The following is a 15,286-nucleotide window of genomic DNA, read 5'->3' as shown; positions in this document are numbered from 1 at the left end:
CATTCACTCACTCACCCCAGACTATTTAGATAACAAACTCACAAAAGCAGGAAGAACCAGATCACAGAGAAGCTCCAAAAATCTTCTTCTCGTTACTCCCAAACTAAAAAATAAATCTACCCAGGATCCCTATTTTTCGGGTAACGCTCAGATCATATGGAACTTTCTGCTACCTGGGGTTATTTCTTAGCATTCATCCTCTGCTGTTTTTATATCTGGAACCGACCCCGGTCCGCCGCGGCTGCTGTGCCGTTTGTGGGGAGGGCGGTTGAAGCTACTTTGCACACAAACCCTACTTCCGGCAGTACGCGGTCTAGTCGTCCGCTGGAAGGAAGGTATTTAGCCACTCATGTACCGGATGTGCAGCGGAGCGCGTGCAGCGGGCGCGCCGCGGATGTGCCTGTCTGCGCCCGTCCACGCCTGGCCCACGCTGAGCGCACAGGATGCTGCCAGTTTTCAGGAAAATAGGCTTTTGTACTCTAGGAGTGACCTTCTCGCCTTAAATCATCCAAAGGAGGGATATGAGGTATGTCCTTTTAATGCCCATGGTAGATGCGGTGGCTGTGGTTTTGCCTTTTCTACCGCAAACACGAGCTATGCGGGCAGTCGGCGATCTGAGATTTTAATGCATGGAGGGCTCGTTAACGCCCGTTCTCTGGGGAAGCATAGGTATGAAATAGCCCAAGTCATTGAAAATATAGGGCTGGACATGCTTTTCATAACAGAAACTTGGGCGGACATGGCTTCGGACCCCGATTTCATTACCGCCTTCTCAGTTGGATATAGTTTTGTTAAGATGGATAGGCCTTTGAGTAGGAGAGGAGGAGGAGTAGCAATTATATTAAAAAACTGCTACACTGTTACGGTCCATCCGGTTCAGCTTTCTGGCTGTGAAGCATTACACTTCACTGCCAAACTTAGTGCCAACCTTTCATTTAAGGGTATCCTGGTGTTCCGTCCGCCAGGAGCCAAAGCTGCGTTCTTGAACAATCTTGATGAACTACTCGAATCAGTGTTAGTTAACAAGGAATTCACCATCTTGTGTGATTGTAACTTTTATTTAGAAGATCCTGAAAACAAAGATACTGCGGTGCTCTTGGACACTCTGATTGCCTCAGAGCTGGCTCAACTGATTGGTGTTCCCACTCATGAAGCGGTTAATAACTTCAATAGCTGGTTATCCAACGCCATTTGCGTAGCGGTTCCTATTAAGCATATCTCTGGCAACCGGGCGGCTCCATCTGCTCCCTGGTTCTCGGATCTTCTTCGCAAGGAGAAACAGAAGTGCCGCCGTATGGAACGGCGTTGGCATCCGAACTACCAGGATTCCGACAAACAGATTTATAAGACTTCCCTCAGGTCTTACAAAGCACTAGAAATTATAGAGAAAAGCAAATACTTTAAAGCCCAGATTGACTCAGCAAAATACTCTTCTAAAGAGCTGACATGGCGTCCAATTTCAAAACCAAAGTATTGGACATTGTCCGCAATTTTAAAGACGGCCTAGGTGCTCAGCCGGCTCCTAGTACGCAGGTGACAGCTGCCGGCATGAACAGATTCTTAGAGTTTTCTCCTGTGTCAACTGATACAGTGAGCCACCATATTCTGGCCTCTAAATCGGGCTCTCCTTCGGACCCCTGCACGTCAGGTTTTTTGATGGAGCTGGCAGACCTGGTGAGTCCCCTGCTGACAGACATCTTTAATAAGATGTTTTCCTCAGGAAGTTTTCCCACTACTTGGAAGGAGACTGCCGTTCTCCCGCTTCTTAAGAAACCCTCCTTAGATGCTTCTATGACATCAAATTATCGCCCCATTGCGCGCCTTCCTCTTCCAGCCAAAATTGTGGACAAGATTATGAATACCCAACTGACCCAGTTCATTGATGACAATGGGCTGCTGGACCACTCTCAGTTTGGCTTCCACAAGGAACACAGTACCGAGACAGCACTCATTAAGGTGACCGAAGAAATCAGAGCAGTCATGGATGGTGGAGGTACAGCGGCGTTAATCTTACTTGATCTCTCCATCGCGTTTGACACCGTTGATCATACTCTCCTGACCCACCGATTAAAAACTTTAGGTGTGGATGGCATGGCGTTGGCCCTGCTGGCCTCCTTTCTGCAGGAGAGGAGATCAACGGTGTCACTCGACAGGTTTAATTCGGAACCCCATGTTCTGCCTTGTGGAGTTCCGCAGGGTAGTTCATTGAGCCCTTTGTTGTTCAATGTCTATGTCACTGAGCTTGCATCACTTGTCAGGGATTACGGCTTCTCGTTAACATCATATGCAGATGACTCGCAGATTGTGGTTGCAGCTCATAAGAAAAAGAGCTCCCCTGCGGTGCAGTTCTATAACTGCATGGACGCTATTAACATCTGGATGAGCAGTCACTTCCTTAAATTAAACTCCGAGAAGACGGAAGTGATGATTTTTGGCAACTTGCAACCTTCCTGGAGTAATCTCTGGTGGCCTGTGGAAATGGGCCTTCCGCCCTTCCCTACGGCAAAGACAAAAAACCTGGGCATTTTGATAGACAATAGGCTCACGTTTATTACTCAAACAAATGCCATTGTGTCTGCTTCTCACTTCCTGATAAAAAAAATGAGGAAGGTACTTCCTTGTATCCCGGAGGAAACCTGGAAAGTAGTCATCGCCTCCCTGATACAGTCTAAGTTGGATTATTGCAACGGGCTTTATTTGAATGCCCAAACGCAGTGCCTGAGAGAACTTCAGACTGTCCAAAACTCGGCGGCCCGCTTACTGTTGAGCCTACCCCAGCATAAATCCATCTCAGAAGAGATTTGGAAGCTCCATTGGTTTCCAGTGATGCAGCGGATCAAATTTAAGGCGCTCTGCGTGGCCTTTAAAGCTTTGACACAAAAGGGTCCGCTGTTCATGAGGGAGCTTTTTGCGTGGTACCAGCCAGGCAGATCACTCCGTTCCTCAGGTGCAAAACTTCTTGTAGTGCCAAAGATTCGGACTTTGCATTGGGGAGGACGGAGTTTCCAGCAAGGCACTTCTAAGCTGTGGAATCTTCTGCTACTAGAAATTAGGAAGGCCAGCTCTCTTATGGGCTTTAGAAAAAATCTTAAAACCTGGTAGTTTCAGTGAGGGGTTTGGCTGGTTGTTCGCTCATGGTTCTAGTGCCGGGACATAATTTTGGTATTTGTGCGCTTTATAAATTTCATTATCATTATCATTATCCCGAGGGACCTACGATGCAACCCCTCCTTCACTGTCTTTAAAAGAGACCTAAAACGCTGTCTCCTTATCAAATACTAGAACACGTGAGCAATTCTTGAACTAGGCTCTATTAGTCTCTCTTTCTCTGCCTCTTTTGCCTAGAAGGTCGTTCTCTCTCTCTACTCAAAATATGCAATTTGTCCACAATCAGTAATCACCCTCAGGGCCGAACTTCTGTTCAGTGTACATATTGTATTCCACCCTCATTGCCTATTATTTTTTTATGTGTATATATTGTTGTTTATACTTGAACCTAAGATTGTTGCATGTCATATACTTAGTGACTGGATTAGCCTTGCTCGCAATTCTATAAAGCGCTCTGATACCTTCGGGTCTAGCTAGCGCTATATAAAACTTAGAAATAAATAAATAGAGTGTGCGAGGGTTATTTAAAGAAAAGGAACCCTTTCCTTCCCCACCCCTAGGAATGCTGTGCGCCACCTGAAAAGACTACTGCCTAGCACGCAAGTTAAAAATATTAGGCGGGAAACCTTTTGTTTGTATGAATGAATGATCTCTTGTCTTACTGTAGTGTTTACTATCGATGCATAAAAACCTCTAGCCAAAAACGTGATATTTGAATGTACCGCAGACTCGCTCTCTTGGGCCATCGGTGGACCTACCAAGAACAGCATCATTCATTCTTAAGAGCAGCCGCGGCCCGTGCAGGTAAGAGCGGTGGGCCTTGGGGGCAGGGGGGATTTTGACAGACGATCAAGAGAGAAATAAAATAAATAAATAATTTTCCCTCACGGTCGTCTGTCGAAATCCCCCCACCCAGCCCCACCGCTCTTACCTGCACGGCCGCGGTTGCTTAAGAGTATGTTAGGCTGCCCCGGGACACCAAAGGTGGCCACCTACGAGGGCGGCCACCCTTAGTGCCATAGGATGGCACAGACCCTGAGCGGTCTAGTGGTTGGGGGGACCAGTGGTCCCCTCGTGATGTCACTTCCTGTCCTGGGCGTGGGGTTGAACGGCTATATAGGCTAGGGGACGAGAGTCAAGCGCCCTCTTTGTTCTTTGCAGCGGCGAGCTGTCCCTCGCCCCCTCCCCCTGGCTGATCCCGCATCGCGGGTCTAGAAGACTGCCCGGCGTTTTGGCCTTGCTTTTCAGGTGAGGACTGGGTACTGGGTGTAACTGTGGAGGGTGTTGTGCTGTGTACATCGGGGCTGACTTTGCGGTGGTCTTGGGTTAACTGGGACGGGGGTTCTGCTGTCCGGGGTATCGTGTCTAACCCTCCCTGCCGGGGGCAATGTTGCGTTGGGGGTTTCCTCAGGTAGGGTTGCGGGTTGTTATGAGGGTCGCGGCGCCTTTGCGGGGTACCTGTTTTCCCTGTGGCGGCGCGGGGTCTTCCAGCCGGGGTCGCCTCCTCGTGCGGCCTTTTGTCTTCCTCCTCGTGCCCTGCTGTGGGTAGTGGGCGGCGGTGGCCGTTCGCCGGCCCGCTCTCCCGATAGGGTCGCCCCGGGCCTGGTCGTTATTGGGGGGCTCATGCGGGAGGGCCTTGGCTGCCGAAGGGGTTCCCATTTTGTCGCGCCTGCGGTGAGGGGCCTTCAATGGCCCGCGCTTTTGTCGCTGTGCAGGGGGGCCTGCGTAGCTTCTCTCCCCCCCGCACCCATTTCTTTAGGCGCAGTATAGGTCGTAAGATAACCCAACATGTTGGAATTATGTTTATGCTAATAAAACTGCAAAAACTTTCTCCATCAAATTGTGTTGTGTTGATTATTGGTGGAAGGGTGTGTTGTATGAAGAAAGGTCTGTGTTTGGGCCGATATTGGCACTATGGCAGAGAACCCTAAGCAGTGACCCTTGGAGGCTGAGCGTGAAGTGCACAGCGGTGGAGATTTCACATCTGGAATTACCGTCTCAGGACCTCTCCTCACACTCTGCTGTCCTGATACGAGTTTATTATGGCAGTGAATGTATACCTGGCGCAGCGGGTCTCACCTGCTCTGCTGCGGCGGGGGCACGGTGCTCAGCGAAGCTCTGCAGCGGGGGATAGAGAGGCTGGAAGAGACAGATAAAGATGTTATTGAACTACAGACAACAGTGACATCTAGTGGTGTACGGGAGCATGGCATAGCAGAACTAAAGGCTCGTCGTCACACAATATATCACACTGGCAGCACTGACTGTGGCATGATGTCCCTGGGACCAGGCTTTCACCATGACACAGGGCTATGCAAGGAAGCATATTTATTGTAATCCTGTCATAATATCTTCTCCTAGGTCCATATTTAAGTACTGTCACTTGCAGTACGTGTATGTGTACATCCCTTAATGGCAAATTATTGTAGACACCTTTTAGATGGGTGACTTATGTACAATTCTCTTGATGTATATTTACGTACACTCACCTGAAAGGGGGCAGTATTAGGGATCAGGTGTTTGGGAAGCATCGGAGAGCCACACACAAGCCCACTTCTTTGAATACAGCATGCATAAAAAGGATACTTGTGCAAGTCCGGCATACCTGTTCCTACCCATTATTAGGTCTGGCTAGAGGAAGCTTTAGCTGTCTGTGTACAGACATCTTTAGCTTCTGGTTCCTCTCACCAGAGGACCACCTTCTCTTTCCAAATACTGTTCACCGTTTGGTGTATCAATCCGCTTCCTATGGAAAGTTTCTTCCACCGGAATTTATGAGGGACTATTTTACATTGGACGAGAACGACCTTTAATTACACAACAATCTAGAAGCCAGAACTCCTTATCTTTAGAAACACCCATGTTCAAGTCTGCTTTAGAACTGAAGCAATCCATTTCTGGAGTGGTACTCCCTTCCTCTGGACCTAAGACGCAGTCACAACATCCTATCTTTCAGGAAAGGCCCCAAGACTTACCTGCAAACCTTACCTCTGCAGTGATTGGACAAGCTTCTTGAAGACCCACACAGAATACTACCCTTATTGCTGCCCCCAAGTATTGCCTTTCTGTCAGACCTGAAGAGACTACATGACTCACAGGCAGCTATTGTTGACCTTAGCTTGCTCCATCCTTTAGGCCATGCCCTTCCACCACCCCCTCTTTCTTCTCCCCTCATTTCTTGGTGTTCCTTGACATACTCATAGAAACTGGATCTAGGTAAAAGCACCTTTATAGGTCTCCAGTGACGAGGCCCCATATACAAACTTCAAATAAATCTATTACAAGGCAATCTTTTTTTTCATCGTTTTTCAATGCAGTGCAGCTTTTGTTATTCTTTTTGTCAAGACGCAAAATGAAGCCTGACATTAAGATGGCCACCTAGGTGCTTCTGGCCTTTTATAGCCTGACATAAATATGGGCCCCATGGTGCTCTCTGCCTTTATAGCCTGACATTAATATGGGACCCTTGGTGTTTATTTACCTTTATAGCCTGATATTATATGGGCACCTTGGTGCCTTTTTTTACCTTTATAGCCTGACATTAATATGGACACCTTGGTGCTTTTTCTCCTTATAGCTTGAAATTAATGTGGACACCTTGGTGCTTTTTGCCTTTATAGCCTAACATTAATATGGGCACCATGGTGCTTTTTGCCTTTTTAGCCTAACATTAATATACACACCTTGGTGTATTTTGCCTTTATAGCCTGACATTAATATGGGCACCTTACTGCTTATTTACCTTTAGAGCCTGATATTAATATGGGCACCTTGGTGTTTTTTGCCTTTATAGCCTGACATTAATATGGGCAACTTGGTGTTTTGTGCCTTTATAGCCTGACATTAAGATGGCCACCGTGGTGATTGTTGCCTTTATAGCCTGACATTAATATGGATACCTAGGTGCTTTGTGCCTTTATAGCCTGACCAACAAATGGCAGTCCCAGCTTCTACTTAGCCTTTCCCTCTTTCACTGCAGCTCAGTGACCCTGCGGCTTCTCTCTCCACTGCCCTTAGGTACACCCTCTTCCTTCCTCTGCTGGTACTCCCCCTGGCGTCCCGCTGCCTATATGGCCTTCATCTCTCCCTTCATCTCTCCCTTCATCTCTCCTTTCATCTCTTCCTACCAGACTCATAACTTGCTTTGTCGTTGTGCCATTCCACCTTCACCAGAAGGATGAATTCAAGGGGTCTGCTCTGTCCTGAGATTGGGAGGGCAGTGAAGGGAGCCTGTGAGACTGCTAGAAAAGGTCTCATCTCCAGCAAGGACTTTTGTCTGACTCAAGGAGGCTGAAACATGTTGACCATTGTTTTTGCTTTACCATAGGATCTAATTTGGCAATTTACCGAGTCCACACTCACCACACTGCTTTTATCCTTTACCTTATTCCCCCATCATTAAACTATTATTGGACGAATAAAAGCAATTTTAACACACATAATTCTTTGCACCATAACTTTTTCACACTCAAAATAACCCGCTCCGCTGTACCCGGGTGTTGTAGAACACCAGAGGGGCACTCGGCCTCTCCGGAGGGTACCCTATGATGAAGCATGTCACCAACTAGGTTGGGGAGTGAGGGTTCTTTTACAAAATAAGAGTGACTTTTTTGGTCTAACGATTCTTTAGTTCCTCTCTTTATTTGTTACATGCATCTGTATACACAATGCAGACCTATTGTATTTGACAATGTTTCTTTTTTCAGGTATAAACAGTAGAGGAGTGTTGTGCTAGAGACCGTGGGCCACACAGACAATGTTTTGGCTATGGCTCAGTGAAGGTAAGTTTGGCACGGTGTCTCACCTGCTCTGCTGCTGCCGGATCAGGGACAGGTGTGCCATGTTCAGCCAGGTTCTGCAGCTGCGGATACAACGACTGAAGGAAAGAGGGTGAGAGAGAAAAAAAAAGAGAGAGAGCGAGAGTGATGGAGGGAGATTGAGAGAGAGAGAGAGAGAGAGAGAGAGAGAGAGAGAGAGAGAGAGGGAGAGAGAGAGAGAGAGAGAGAGAGAGAGAGATTTTCAGCAAAACACAGAGAGAGAGCGAGGGGGAGGAAGAGAGAGAGACAGAGATGGAGAGAGAGAGAAAGAGAGAGGGAGAGCGAGGAGTTACAGAAGTTAATGAACTTCTAGAGATAATAGTGACATCTAGTGGTCTAGGTAAGCATGGCATGACACTTGCAGCACATCTCCATGGACGCTCCCAGAGCAGAGGTCTATTAAGGACATTTCTCATAACCGGATTACAAACCCCTCCTATAGTTTGCAGTTGTGAATCTTATTTACATAAAGTAACAAGGTGACTTCCGAGGGCAGAACACCAACACATAGGGGCAGGTGTATCAACATCCTGATTTGCAAATCTAAAATAGCGATTTTTTTAGAAATCGCAATTTGAGATTTGCAAATAGAGATGTATGTAGAAAATCGCTATTTTTTTGCGATTTCTTCAAATTCCTTAATTGCGATTAAGCAAATTGCGAATCGCAATTAAGGAATAATTTCCCATTCATTTTTATGGGCCAGGAGGCCCATAGGAATGAATGGGAAGTTATTCTCAATTGCGATTCGCAATTTCAGAATCGCAAATTGAGAATAATTTCAAGGGTGCAAGGGTGTCATAAGGAAACCCTGATGCACCCCTGAAATGAACATGTGTGCGCATATGGCGCACATACATGCCCTAAGGCATGTATGTGCGCCATATGGCACCTTCACAATTGCCAAAAAGTGCATTTGTGAAAGAAATCGCAAATTACCACCAACTTGAAGGTGGTGGTAATTTGCGATTTCTTAATGAGAAATCGCACTACTTGGGTGTTTCATACATAGCATTTAAGGAATCGCAATTTGAGATTCCTTAAATGCTGACACAAAATTAAGGAATCGCAAATTTTGCGATTCCTTAATTTTGCAATGCGATTTTCATCCTACATCGTATTTTCTGCTTTTTTAGTCGCAAACGCTGCTTTTTTGCGAATCGCAGAGTTTGCGACTAAAAAAAGGCATGATACATATGTCCCATAGTGTTCCTGAAGTCTCTGTAAACCCTGTGGCCTTGTAGTAACCTGGCTTCAACAGGGCCTGTTGACTATGTACAGACACTTGTATGAGAACTACGGGTCTGCGGGCCCTGCTCGGTTTCACCAAGGGTCCTCTGTGGCCCCGTGTCTGCAGAATAAAGACCATGTGACAACACCTGACCCCAATATAGCCCAATCAATTCCACTCGCAGTCGTGCTTGCTGTTCGAAAGTGTGGGGAGCCTCTTACACTGCTGCTGCTTACCGGATTGGGACTACTGCACTTCGACCCTGTGTGCTCCTTTGTGCTCTGGCCGTGATTGAATGCTGGACTGTGCCTGAGCCCGTGTGCTCTTTCCTTCGCTGCATCTGCCCCAGGGGAATTGATTTTGGCACCCTGCAGGAGTCAGCCTGCGCACTCCAGGCCTGACCTTTGCTTCAGCTGAGGGAGTGACTGTGGTAGCGGGAGCGGGCTGCGAGGCAACGAAAGGTGCTGCGCCAGGTAATCGCGCGCACCTGGGCCTCTTCCCGCCCCCTCCTCCTCCCACTTAGCCCAACTTTCGAACGCGCACGCGGGACGCGCGCGGGCGAAGACCGGGCAAAGAGCGGGCCGTTGTGTGGCCGTTAGGTGGCTGGTGAGGCTGGGCTGGGCCCCGTCCCTGAGTCTCTCAGACACAAATTCTGAACTAGAATCCTTAATGTATGCTTCCTCACTGTGCTGTTCCACGTGGCTGAGCTGATTGTCAGTGACTGTTAAGCTCCCTTTACTTGCTGACTGGGTAACTATTACGACGGTTGCTTCTGGTTACTACCTATAGCTGATTATTTTTTGTACAATGGACATGGTCTCACCTGGGAAAGCGGGGGCTAATCCTAACAAGGGCACTTTGGACAATTATTTTAAGAAATCCATTTCTGAGATTGAAAGAGAAGAAGCTCTGGAAGAGAAAAGGATGGAGCGTCGTCGCTCCATCGAGGGTCATAAGGCTAGACCCACCCTGGGTACATCCCTGCCCATTCGATCACCTAGTATAGAACTGATCACTGAGGACCCCTTTTCATCTCAGGGTGTCCCCGAACTCTTAAGAGATATTTCGTCTACACCATCTTCTCTTGTGGATCACTTCAGTCCATCTCTTCCTGCCCCCCCACCGCTTGGCATTTCTGATGTAGCCCCGAATCCCCCGCTAGCCTCCATCCAAACTGGAAAAACAATCCCCAAAAATCAGCAGAGGAAGGTTGTGGCTCAGATAAATCATGGCCCTCCGCCCAAAAAGAGAATGAGGAAGGGGGGCTCCATACATAAAGGCAAAATTAGTCACACTGAATTTGGTAAGGGCAAGGGGGGGGGGGACAGCTACAGCTCCTGCCTCTGCTCCTAAATCAACTGAAGGCACAAGACTCGATACTCCATCAGTGACCATACAAGACACTCCACCTCCCTTAGCAGTCACTACCCCTCCAAACTCAAACTCTGAGGAGATCCTCCCGCTTGCCCCCACCTTGGAGTTTCTTGGGCAAATGCTCAGGACGCTCACTTCCCCAATTATGGACAAATTACGGGCCATTGAAGAGCGGTTAGGGAATCTGGAGCTGACCATTCACAATAAACTTGACATCCAGATGGCTGTTCCCGTATCCACTACAGTGACAGCTTTAGCCAGCTCAGCAAACAGTTTAAAACCTTCTGTACCCAAGAAGCCCCTTCCAACTTCCTCTAACCTAGCTAAGGCGGCTCACATAACCTCTACCATTGCCACAACAGCCGCTCTCTCCGTGGATAATCTCCCTACCAAAAAAGTGGCCAACAACCCCTTGGGAACTTCATCTTCCAAAAATGATTCTAGATCTGATATGCACCTGACTGGTGCCATTCCCAAGGGCGGAAATAATATGATACCTAGACCACTCCAGACGGTGGAAGAGAGGGAACCCCCTAGTATAGTCCAAAAACGCAGGATCCCCCAGGTTGAACTGCCTCCGGAATCACTACCTTATGTAGTGGTGCTCACGGGTGTTCCCACCCTTGACCCTGACAAGCGAGAAGGCCCACAACAACTTAAAAATAAAACCATGTATTGGCTGTCTAAGAACAGACCACTCCCTGGGAACGTAAATGGGGACATAGTGCATGTGCGCCGACTCCCCTGGTTGGGGGGGCGGGTGAAAGACATAGATGGCGACCTGATTGTGATCAACTTCAGGGACCCGGAAGCTGTTAGGCACATTCTGAGGTGGATGCCAGGAAACCTTGGCAAATCCATCATGCCTTGTGATCTCACCTATTTTTATCCTAGAGCTCTAGTGCCCCCCCTGTCATGTCCATGGCCCTCTATGCCACCGACAGGCCTTAATGGCCCTAACCAAAACAACCACTATCTTCCCTTGCACCCTGACCCCCTGATCCAAAAGAATGCTCATAGGTGGGGATCTGTCCCTCAGAGGGGCTATGGTTCCAACTATAGGAGTTTAGACCACTCCTCCCAATTGGGGGGGATGGACCACTTGCTTCCTTTCACACCTTTGGAAGTCAGCAACAGATTTGAAGCATTCTCTGGATTAGACTTTTGTGATTGACTTGAGGGGTGCTTCCCTGGTCACTCTACTACTGAGGGGGCCTCAAGTGAGCATCACGGTAATTCTGCTGCTCAAGCTTTTAACACTCCCCGGCAACTGCCTGGAGATGACTGTGGCCTAACCCTAACCCATCTAGTGGGAAGCAAACACAGTTTATCTCCCCCCACACGGCTCTCCAGCTCACATGTACGCAGTGGTGGAGTTACTCCCGAGGGCCAAGGCCCTACACTTCATACTAAGTCCAGAGCCCTGAGGGTACTTTCATGGAATGTTGCAGGGATCCTCAACAAAATACAAACTGAAGAATGGGATTCTCTGATAAATAATAACGAGATCTGCCTCTTTCAAGAGACATGGGCGAGGGAACCGGTCCACAAGACTGGCTATGCTGTATTTGAAATCCCTGCTACCTGGAATGGAAGGGGAAGGCCCTCGGGTGGTCTGGCGGTGTGGATAGCATCTCACACTGGGTGTGTAGCGGAAAGTATAGCCACGCTTTCCCATGATATCCAGTGTGTTCTGCTAACCTGGACAGGCGCCCCGAAGTTGGCAATTGTAAATGTTTATTCCCGCCCAGTAGGACCAACGGCGGAGTCTACTACATTAGAAGACCTTGCATCTTTTTTGAGTCAGCTGCCGACAGATTATAAGGTGATCTTGGGTGGCGATCTCAACTGTCATTTTGAACCCTTAGAGGGCTTGAGGGAAGGGGCCCTCATGGCAGAAGACGATTACTGGGGTATACCATCGTGCCAATCCCCTCATCCCAGAGCCTGGACGCCACTTGCGGTTCAAATCATGTCGCTAACTCTCAACTATGCGCTGAGAGCTTGCAATGGCCGCACACCCTCAGACTCCCCTTCAATGTGCACATTTAATAGACCAAACCAGGAGTCAAGACTGGACTACATATTTGTTGATACCAGTCTGTGGCCAAAGGTTGAGGACTTTATTATAATCCCCCGCACTGACAGTGATCATAATGCCCTCTCACTTACCTTGCACTATCTCCCTGAGCCCACCGGACTTTCCTCCCCGGGGAAAGGAGATGAACGGGGAAACCTTGTATTAGCTTCTAACAGGCGTAGGGTGAGATGGCAGAAATTCTCCAAGTCGGAGGAAAATATTGGGAAAATTTACAGCCTTGTTCTCCCAAGATTTGAGGCCTTGGAAGAAGTAATTAGTCGCTCCAGTGCTCAGGACCTATCCAAAACCTTACCCTCCATACACGAGGACTTAGTGGGAACTCTGGGAGAGGTCCTCTATCCAGAGGTACCCAAACCCAAGCATAAAACCAGAACTTCCACTTGGTACAACTCGGACTGCAGAAAGGCTAAATCCGATCTTATTGCTGCAGTCAAAGAGGGTGCGCCCCCCGTAATAGGGTGTCTGCCTTGCGACAATTTTACAAGGTCATTATGGCCCGCGCAAGGTCAGACTGGGATTGGGATAGATGGCATGATCTCTCAGCAGCATTAATAGCCAAGGACACCAGAAGATTTTGGTCCATAGTCTCCACTGGCTCAGGGGAACCCAAAGCTGCGGTCGAACCCAATATAGCTGCACATATATGGGAAGACCATTTTGGGAAACTTTACGCAGACGATATAGAAAATACTGAAGCCACCATTGCAACACTCCTATCCCTCCCCGGGGATACTCTGGAGTTCACGCTAGGGGAAGTGGCCAGTGCAATAGACGGCCTAGCAATGGGCAAGGCCCCCGGCCTTGATAAACTACCTGGCGACCTCTTTAGGTCCCATCCAGATATTTGGGCACCTTATCTTCTCATCCTCTTCAACTCAATAGCATGTGGAATGGCGATCCCCCGCACTTGGCTGGGGGCAGAGATAGTGCCTATCTTCAAGAAGGGCTGTCCTCTGCTCCCATCCAACTACAGGCCGATCAGCCTGATAGATGTCCCCCAGAAGATTTTTTCGCGACTTTTATTGGACCAACTCATGGATTGGATGGAGGAAAATGAAATTTTAAGTCCTCTCCAGGCTGGCTTCAGGAAAAATACGTCCACCATGGACCAAATCTTCCGCCTTGTTCTCCTTTATTGGAAGACAGTGACCATCGAGGGCGGGAGATTATACATGGTGTTCGTAGACCTGAGGTCAGCCTTTGACCTTGTACCACGGAAAAAACTTTGGGAGGTCCTAAGGGAGATGGGAGTCCCCATTAACCTACTCCAGGCAATCATAAGACTCCATCAGGGTAATTTTGCCCAGGTACGTTGTGGGCGGGGTGGTGCTTTGACTCAAAGGTTCCCTGTTTCCCGGGGGGTCAGGCAGGGGTGCGTACTTGCCCCAACTCTTTTTTGCCTTTATATGAACAGTGTCATCTCGCATCTAGCCAATGTCGGAGACAACGACGCCCCGGTTTTGGCAGGCAGGAGGGTACCGGCAATTATGTTTGCGGACGATACCCTCCTGCTTTCCAAATCGCCCATGGGTATTCAGAGAACCTTGGATGGCTTTGATCTCTTCTGCAGGCAGTTTGGCCTTGAGATCAACGCCGGGAAGACAAAGTATATGATCTTTAACCCCTCCTCCACAACTAGACCCAACCCGTCCCTAAACTCCACGGTTTTAGAGAGGGTAAAAACATTCCAATACCTGGGCGTAACCCTCCAAGAGAACCTTGCATGGGGTCCACATATTGCAAGCTCGCGAATAAGGCTATCTCAACTGTCTGGGGCTATCCTGAAGATCACCAATACCTCAACATATAAACCTATAGCCCCCGCAGTTGAGATGTACAAAACCCAAGCAAAACCTGCTGCACTATATGGCAGCGAACTTTGGGGACACCAAGCTGTAAATGAGTTGGTACGCGTTGAGAATAATTTTATGAGGCGCCTCCTGGCCCTTCCAGCTGCAACTCCCTTGCTTCCCCTACGTCTTGACATGGGCTTATCATCCATCAGGGAGGATGCCGAACTTAACCCCATAAGATTCTGGCATAGACTTTGGTCAACCAAGGAGCTTAACCACTACAGGAGTGATCTTGTGCATGTTATGAATCTAAACGTCAATGACAAGATCCCTTGGCTGACTTTTGTCAAAAAAGAACTGTTCCGGCTAGGCTTAAATGAATTGTGGTTGGCCCCCGAAACTGGTTGTATCAAGGTCCCTCGGAAAAGTCTAGTGAAAGCCTGCAAGCAACAAAATCTTGTGACCCAATTAACTGCACCCAGCATTGGCATTTTAACCCACTGTTTTACCCAATCCAAAAATACCTATAAATTTGAATCTTTTATGGATTTTATCTACCCGGTAACTGCAAGGAAGCTCTTTTTACAGTGGCGGTTCGGAACCCTCCCCCTTAAATCCTTTACGAGTAAATGGACCAATGGAGGGGACAAACTATGCCCTGGCTGCAATTCCTGTGATGAGGAGGAAATCCATGTCCTGTTTTTCTGCCCCACCTATAGGTCTCCAAGGAAGTATTGGTTGGTGCCTTTATGCAGAAACATGGCAATAAGAAACTGTTCAACTTCCTACAGAATATTGAAATCTGATTCCTCCCCTAACATTGTTTTTGCAGTCTCTAAATATCTGTTCGCCATGTGGCGTA

The 15,286-nt window shown here is 48.2% G+C and overlaps 1 long non-coding RNA gene across 1 annotated transcript in view; it reads right to left on the bottom strand.

Annotated features, from left to right (window-relative positions):
• Positions 1 to 5,187: 5,187 nt before the first annotated feature.
• Positions 5,188 to 15,286, bottom strand: part of LOC147700970 (uncharacterized) — a 32,292-nt gene continuing 22,193 nt past the window's right edge. Inside the window, exons 3-4 of the long non-coding RNA XR_015297149.1 lie at positions 7,913 to 7,984; positions 5,188 to 5,247 (exon numbers count right to left, since the gene is read on the bottom strand). This is a non-coding gene — a long non-coding RNA (uncharacterized LOC147700970). The remainder of the gene's footprint in view (positions 5,248 to 7,912; positions 7,985 to 15,286) is intronic.

This window comes from Lissotriton vulgaris, chromosome 7, assembly GCF_964263255.1.
Source record: "Lissotriton vulgaris chromosome 7, aLisVul1.2, whole genome shotgun sequence".
NCBI classification, from domain to species: Eukaryota; Metazoa; Chordata; class Amphibia; order Caudata; family Salamandridae; genus Lissotriton; species Lissotriton vulgaris.
Note: the sequence above shows the minus strand (reverse complement) of the source record. Positions and strands in the feature narration are given on the sequence as shown.